We start from the raw sequence: 8,740 nt of genomic DNA on the forward strand, positions 1-8,740 counted from the left end.
TGTTGAAAATTAAGTGGACTGATAAGGTGGTTCAGCGCAGAATCGGAAAGGAAAGGAATATGTGGAAAACACTGATAAGGAAAAGGGTCGGGATGATAGGACATCTGTTAGGTTATGAGGGAATGACTTCCATAGTACTAGAGGGAGCTGTAGAGGGCAAAACTGTAGAGAAAGACAAAGACCTGTTTGTGATCTGACACAGAGTGAGGAAAGCGGCGTACAGTTGCTAACCTCCAGGTAGTGAGCCAATACCATGGACTAAGTGGCTAACCTCTTCTCAGTGACCCAAAGAAATTTCACATTATGGTGATCATGAAATGATATTTAAAACATCTGCAGCCACCTCCTTTGCATATAGTTTATTTACGCAACAATTTTCTGTGTTCCTTACACCACCTTCACACTGGTTGCGTAAATAAATTAAATACAAAACAGACGGCTGCAGATGTTTAGAATTTTCATTTCGTACTTAGCAGCTGACGTCCCTGAAAGCATCTACTACAAAGATTGGCATATAAAAATATAGTATTTGAATTAAAAAGAGCGTTGGTTGCAATTGATTTTTTAATGAACGACGCGTTTCGCGTTCTTGTGACATCTTCCGATTATCTTAAAATTTTCCTCTTACAACATGTTAAAAACTATAAAACGGCTCTATGCTAGACTGAAGCACGCGTAGAATCAAATGAGCCCGTAGAGACGTTAATAAAGAGCTACCAGCAGGCCAGAGTAGTGCAATGACAGGAGCACACACTTATTTAAAAGATCATGGTGATCAGACAAATCGAAAGGCTACGTAAAGCTAGGCAGTTTCCCAGTGTGGTGTTCGAGAAGTGTAAGCAAGTATCGACGGTAGTGAACCTACGAGACTGTGGACGGTAACAGGACGGAGGATACGAACCCAGACAGTCCCCAGTTTTCTTTTCGAAAGTGACCTCTGCTCTTGTAATGCACGGTCTGGATGCCATTAACGACAGGACACTGAAATGCTGTTACACGCTGGCGGAGGGTAGGGGAACCTGGTTTATATGGAATTAGCGAGAGGACCAATGTTTCGTTCACAGCAGAGTAGCGATTTGGAGAGGAGACAAGGCGTCGACAGCTCTGTACCTGCATAAGGTATGGAACCAGAATCAGCGATATATTTAAGCAAGAAACAACAACTGTTGGTTTTATTGTCGAGTACGTATTTTGCAGTCCTAATGCCGTTTTTCTTTCTCCACGTTGTTGATAAAGCACGACAAATATACAACCCTGCCACAGAAACCGAAACAATCACTTCGGAAATCGTTATTTGCGAATACAAAAAGACGTGAGAAAGTAATGGAGCTGTCTTGTACTAGCTACAACAGTAGAAGCCGTCCATGATGAATCGTTCAAAATCGCAAATAGTTATTGGGGTGGAACGCAGCCAAGGTACAAGGTGAGCGCTGCATTCAATATGAAGATGTACGTTAATGATCATTAACTATAAAAAAAAGTTCACACCGAGATCCGCTATTTTGAAAATGACATGCAAGTAGTATGTGCGCCGGATCTAATAGAGCAGCTTTTACGTCGAAGAGTCCAGCGGTATATTTTCTGACTGCGAGAACTGTAGCTTCATTATCGCCTGAAAGCGTGTTAACATTTACTGAACATATTTGTTTCATATTTATGTTAGGTAGATGTGCATATTAAGCTAACAGCCATGTCGCAGTGGTAACACCAGTTCCAACCAGATCAACGAAGTTAAGCTCTGTTAGGTTTGGCAAGCACTTGGATGGGTAACTGTCCCGATTTGCCCAGCGATGCTGGCTTGCCGGGTGTACTCATCCCTTGAGAGGCCGGCTAAGGAGGTACTTCAGTGATAAGTAGGGGTTCCTGCCGCGAAACCTGATAATGGCTAGAATAGAGGTGTGCTGACCACATGTCCCGCCAATCTGCGTCCTGTGGCGCTATCGGCCTTGGGTCAGTACCGTTAGACCAATCGTGGCCTGTTCAGACGGTGTACCGTTTCGACGTGTACGTATTATTTGTTACTGTGTTATTTGGCCCACTGAAGATATGCAGCATCACTGGCCGCTATGAGCAAAGGTTTTTGCAAGGTATCCGACTCCGCATGTCTATTGCTTGGCGTTCCATACACAAAGATTGTTCGGAAACTGACTGACGGTAGTTATTCCTTTCGACTGTAAAACAGGTTCTCACTGACAAGGCTCGAAACCTTTCTCCAGTTCCTGTATCTTATATTTTTAATTTTTCTGCAAGAAGTGCAGTGGGCTGTTCGAAATCCGACTTATTGAAGATTCGCGGTCGGGTCGGTCCATTATCAGACAGACTGATAGCGGGACAGCTGAGACATCACAGTTGGGAATAAATGGGAGGCGCTTACCAGTCCTGGGATTATCCTTACAACCAAGGAAAATTTCCCAAAAAGCTTGATGGAAACCGAGGATTGGAACCTTATTACTTTTATTCCTGGATGTCGGCCTTCGTCGAGGACTTTCTCGCAGGCAAAAACTAAATTTTTGTATGTGATAAGTGTGTATATGTTGTATGTTTATATATGTATCTATGTGCTACAGAACAGAGTGATGTGCCTGTGGAAAGTCCTTGTCTGGTTTGGGTGTTTCTACGATCTTACGCCGTCTTACATAGCTGCGCGAGGCACAACTTTTCCTGCAGACACTGTGGATAACCCTCTCTGATATGCTACCAAACCGGACAATTCATCCACGGTGAGCCGGCCGAAGTGGCCGTGCGGTTAAAGACGCTGCAGTCTGGAACCGCAAGACCGCTACGGTCGCAGGTTCGAATCCTGCCTCGGGAATGGATGTTTGTGATGTCCTTAGGTTAGTTAGGTTTAACTAGTTCTAAGTTCTAGGGGACTAATAACCTCAGCAGTTGAGTCCCATAGTGCTCAGAGCCATTTGCACCATTTGAGCCATCCACGGTGAGGTCATGAACAGATTGAACCACGTTAGCTCCTCCTCCCATTCTGTCACGCTTCCACGACGGTGCATCTTATTGAGTTAATTCCATACGACCGAAGGTCACATACACGTGTTTCTACTGCCGTGACTTACGTCAGTGGTCACGTGACCGCCTGGTGTCACGTGAAAACCATCTACTTTGCTCCAATGCGAGAAGAGTTCTTTTTTAATGGGAATGACCATTATATTTTACGGTGACCTGTTGAACTGAACAGTTATACACACACATGATGCGCGCTAAAATTCACCACAGGTATTAAATAAATGTGTAAGTGGGTGTTTATCAGCAACAGCATTAAGGAAAAACTCAGCAACACAATGACTGCCACGAGGACGCCGACGGCCATACGGCAGTCGACGTGTTAACCCTCTACTGCCCACCGTGACTCTGAAGTCACGTCAAATTTTATCGTTATATTTCGCATTAGGATCGTTATTTCTTTCTTGACCAGTGTGACTTGAGTGTTACAATATGACTGCTTTATACACAAACAATGTAACTGCCCACTGTGACCTCAGAGTCACAGAACTATTTTTAAAAAATAATTTTTTTCAAAAACAAAAATTCACCTGATATGTGTTAAATACATTATTCTCTAACATTCTGTGCATATAAATATTTTTTTCTACAGGAAATAATAATTTGGGCAATAGAGGGTTAAAAACGTAAAATACTCAGTAAGGCAGAGGTCATCTAGAGTAGCAATGTCACCAAATATGCTGGATTGCTGGACCACAGCTGTATTATGCACGCGGTAACTTCTATCTACGGCGCATAGATATAAGTCACGTAAGTCAAATTTTACACGTAAAAGACCGAAATATTACAGTGAACCGTATCTGACTCAGTAACGACAACTATTTTCTAAGCACACAACGCAGATCTATTAACGGTTTTCATAACTGCAACATTTATTGGCACTGTATATTTAATACGTCACCCCCTTGACTGTATTTACTTGCATTCAAATGCCGACGTTATAAGAGAATTAGGCAATCTCGTTTAGTGAGAATTGTTGAAACAGTTATAATAATTCTTATTTCCTATCAAGGTTTTTGGATGACGACTGTAGCTATGACCGTACATGTAAGTAAGTATGATGAAACATGTCTATTGACCGCTACGGTCCCAGGTTCGAATCCTGCCTTGGGCATGGATGTGTGTGATGTCCTTAGGTTGGTTAGGTTTAAGTAGTTCTAAGTTCTAGGGGACTGATGACCTCAGATGTTAAGCCCCAAAGTGCTTAGAGCCGTTTATGACTACACGGCGCCCCATCGTTGTCCGAAATTGTTACTTTGCTTGCGCGAAGCTATAATTTTACCTTCATGGATGATAACCTCTGGTTTTTACTAACTATTGGTACAATGTTATCATTGGCGTGGACTCTTTTTTATGGCAATGCGACAGAAAGATGGCAGACGACATTCTACAAGAGGAGGCTACCAGTCGTATTCCGCGGCCAGTACGGTTAGGGACTTTCTTAGAAGACGCGTGGCATCACGTCTGATACGCATCGTGCGTGCTACATTTATTTGCTGTATGTCATACTAATCTATCTATTACCATGTTTACTGGCTGTCTAGTAGCACATTTCACACATTTGCCACTATGATTTTACTCAGTTTCACAAATATGGCAATTAAGGTCAAGATTTTTAAGTCGTTGTACATGCTCCAATCTGTTGTATGTTTTTAGTTTTTTTAAAAATAAGTACATGATGTACGTCTGTCATTTCATTATTTCTGTGGAGATGTCCTTAGGAAGTTTGAGATATAAAAGAAGCATACGTCGAACAGTATCATCGAAGGTAAAAGTGACTGCTCTAATATTCTAATTGAAAAAATATTCTTGGCATCGAGGACTATATTCCTCGATGCATCGCTCACAAATATGCGCCTGTCCTCGTCATCACCGATTTCTTCCAGCTTTATGTTATGTGCAGGGCTTGGCCAGAAATGAAAGTGACAGATATCGGAGCTCCAGATAGTCAAGCGTTTAGAGAAATATAGCGTTTCTGGCGCGGATCGGACGAGTTAGGGCCATTTATTTTACCAACTTCCTGGTAGCGCTTGGTGCAGAGGAAAGACTACAGAAGTAGCCCGAGTGTTCTAGAGCCGAGTACTTCTGTGAAATCCTTTTTCTTTTTAATTTTTAAGTTACTTAGTCTGCAAGTGAACGAAAATAACTCTCAATATATTGCATTTATTTTCATAAGAGGGATGGAGAGGAGTCGAGGTAGCCCCAGTGGCGCAATTGGTTAGCGCAAGGTACTTATAAGGCAGTAGCCGTGAGGAGTCGAGAGCTAGTAGCAAGCGAATGAGCTTCGTAGCCGTAGTTGGCTTTTCCCCCGACGGCTGATGGGGCCGCTTTTACCTGCACCGGGAAAACCTAAAGTTCGCGTGCCGCTGCCGAAGGCCACTCAAAGGTCAAAATGAACCTAACGGTATACGAAGTCCTGCACGCCTTGACTACAATCTCTTCTTGGAAAGCTACTTTCAGACTCCTCGAGTACGCTGTAAGTACAGTCCTCTCTTGGAAATTTATCTGCAATCTCGAATTTTCCTCTGCCTCTTCTTTTCAGGCCATTCATGAATTAATAAATACAAAATATTGAGTATCAATACTTTGAACATGGCTGAACTTCACAGTTCTTAGAGTTCAGTAAATTAATTCAAAGCAGCCAACCAGTTGCCACGTAAAGTGGTTTTATTCAACATTTTACCATGGCTTCTACGGATGCAAACCCGTCTTCTTTTTTTTAAAAAAAAGTAACAAATTTCCCATTGGAACTCCAAATAATGAAGAGATCTGGCATTTGTCTAATGAAAATTTGCTGTCAGTGCACATCACTGTATACACTATAAAATATGCTGGTACCTATGATCAGGGCTTGTCAAGTAAAACAGTTGAAATCCAGAAATAGACTAAGTCAAATGAAATGTCAGGTCTGGATTTCAACTGTTTTACTCGAAAAGCCCTTATCATAGGGGCCATCAAATTTTGTAACGTATAAATTGATGTGCGCTGACGGCATATTTTCTTTGGACAAATGTCACATCGCCTCGTTATTTGAGTTTCCAATGAGAAATTTTGATACACGTTTTTTTTTTTTTTTTTTTTTCTGAAGAACACGGGTTTTATTCCGTCGAAATCATGGTAAAAGTTTGAATAAAACCACCTTGCATTGCAACCGGTTGGCTGCTTTGGATTCGTTTACTAATATACTGATCATTACTTCGGTTTATTTACAATGTAACGTAAAAATTTTAAATTAAAAAATTTTCGCTTATCGACTCGACCGCTCCCGGGTTCGATTCCCGGCGGGGTCAGGGATTTTCTCTGCCTCGTGATGACTGGGTGTTGTGTGATGTCCTTAGGTTAGTTAGGTTTAAGTAGTTCTAAGTTCTAGGGGTTTGATGACCATAGATGTTAAGTCCCATAGTGCTCAGAGCCAATTGAACCAATTGACTCGACCGCACAACCACTGGATTACTGTTCTGGAGTCTTTCCGCTGCGTCAACCGCAGACTGGAAACTACGCTAGCATAAGTGGCCCATGCGTCACCCGACCCGCGCCAAAATACTATTTTCTTCCTAAACGTTTGACCATGTCGAGCTCCTACTTCCGGCAAACGCTTGCCTATACCATGAAGTTGAAGAAAATAGGAGATGTCGAGTAGGCGCCGTTACCTTATCAGTTGATGTTTTCTGCTTACGGGGGCAGTAAAGGCGGCACTGGTATTACCATAACAGAAACAGCTACCATCAGCGCACCACACATAGTCACAATGTTCCGTCACTGAATCAGTTTTCCTTCCTCCTCACGATATTACCCACCCTGGGAAGCCGACACGAATCTAGAAGCTGTACAGTTTCAGTCTGCGTTTAAAAAGCACCGCTTCATAACTGATGACTAAAAACAACCTGCTGGAGACAACAGTGAATCAGTGTAGTGAAATATTAAACCACGACTAACACTGTTGTTTCGTAATGATTTGGCATTTTGCTGTTCCTGTCCATTTACAGAATTTGCATAATTGTCAGCAGCGCCTTAAAGTGTTGTAATGGACATTGAAGGCTTCTCCTCACTGAAGAAACAAAGAATACCTTTACTATGGCGAATGGAGCTTTAGTTACTATCCAGATTAATTGCCCTCGGGAACTTCCCTGGTGGTAAACCTGAATAAAATCTTTGACTCACAAGGGGATGGAATGATGATAGAGGGTGGCTTTGCCATGAGCTTCAGAACAGCGAAGATTCTGAAATATCTGACTACATGTTCTACCGTCTAGATGTAGAGTGTCGCAGAAAAGAGGAGCGCCGGCCGCTGTGTCCAAGCGGTTATCGGCGGGCGCTTCAGTCCGGAACCGCGCTGCTGTTGCTGTCGCAGGTTCGAATCCTGCCTCAGGCATGGAAGTGTGTGATGTCCTTAGGTTAGTTTAGGTAGTTATAAGTTCTAGGGGACTGAGACCTCAGATGTTAAGTCCCATAGTGCTTAGAGCCATTTGAGCCATCTGAAAAGGGGAACAAATAATTAGCAACATGAACATACAAACAGACAAGTACGAAAGCTAGGAGCCTGAATAATGAACTAGGTGGCTACAACACACCCGTCCGTCAACCTCAATAAATATATGCCGACCATACTGCAGTACGAGTTGAAATGCTCTCTAGGATTCATAGTGATAAAATGCATAACAGTAGTATTAAAAATAAATGAAAGTACGCCGCGAAGCAACGCATCCTATATACGCCAGGATATTTATTGCCGGTGATTGTGCCTTCAAGGCCTGTTCGGACTGTGTAAATAAGGTCCTAGAAAACAGAAGGCCTGGCAAAGCTCCAGATATTATGGACCCGACCCAGAATTCCTCAGAAACTCGGGAAATCATACAAGAACGTTGGAAAGGAAATTTTTGTCTTACCTCCTGTTAAAAGGTTATATCCTTATGAAGAAAAAAAAAATTCGAAGATCATGGAAATCCTGGCCGGCCGGAGTGGCCGTGCGGTTCTGGGCGCTGCAGTCTGGAGCCGAGCGACCGCTCCGGTCGCAGGTTTGAATCCTGCCTCGGGCATGGATGTGTGTGATGTCTTTAGGTTAGTTAGGTTTAATTAGTTCTAAGTTCTAGGCGACTGATGACCTCAGAAGTTAAGTCGCATAGTGCTCAGAGCCATTTGAACCATTTTTTTGGAAATCCTGAAGCCAAACAAACCAAAGACCATATCTGAAAGATAGCGGAGGTTCTCCTGCTGAGTTCATGCCACAAACTCTTGGAAGGAACGATTCTAGAGCGAATAGGTCCATATTAGTTAAACACATTTCCGATCAATGGGCTGGATTCAGACCCGATCGCAACTGTGTCGACCAGTTACTCATTCTAACAATACACACTATGCATGGGTTTCAGAAACAGTTAAAAACCACAGCGGTGTACATTTAAGAGCGGCATGCGGCATGATTTGGAAGGAAACTCTCCTTTATAAACTTCTCACTTGCTAGCATCCTACCGAATATCTTCTTTACTAAGGAATATGCTCTGCGGTAGGTCTTTCCAATTACTGAAAAGAAATACTAAGAGTAAAATGAGACATGTAAATACATTTCGGCTGTACCAAATACGACGTCTAGAAAATCTGTATATGCCGACGAACTTCCCCTTACGACCAACCTTAACTTTACAGAGAAAGGCAGCAACATCTTATCGAAAGACCTTACAGAGTAGTGGCGATACCTTTCTTACTGGAGACTAATTCCAAACAAGAC

The sequence above is a fragment of the Schistocerca nitens genome, chromosome 1 (genome assembly GCF_023898315.1).
Source record: "Schistocerca nitens isolate TAMUIC-IGC-003100 chromosome 1, iqSchNite1.1, whole genome shotgun sequence".
Lineage (NCBI taxonomy): Eukaryota > Metazoa > Arthropoda > Insecta > Orthoptera > Acrididae > Schistocerca > Schistocerca nitens.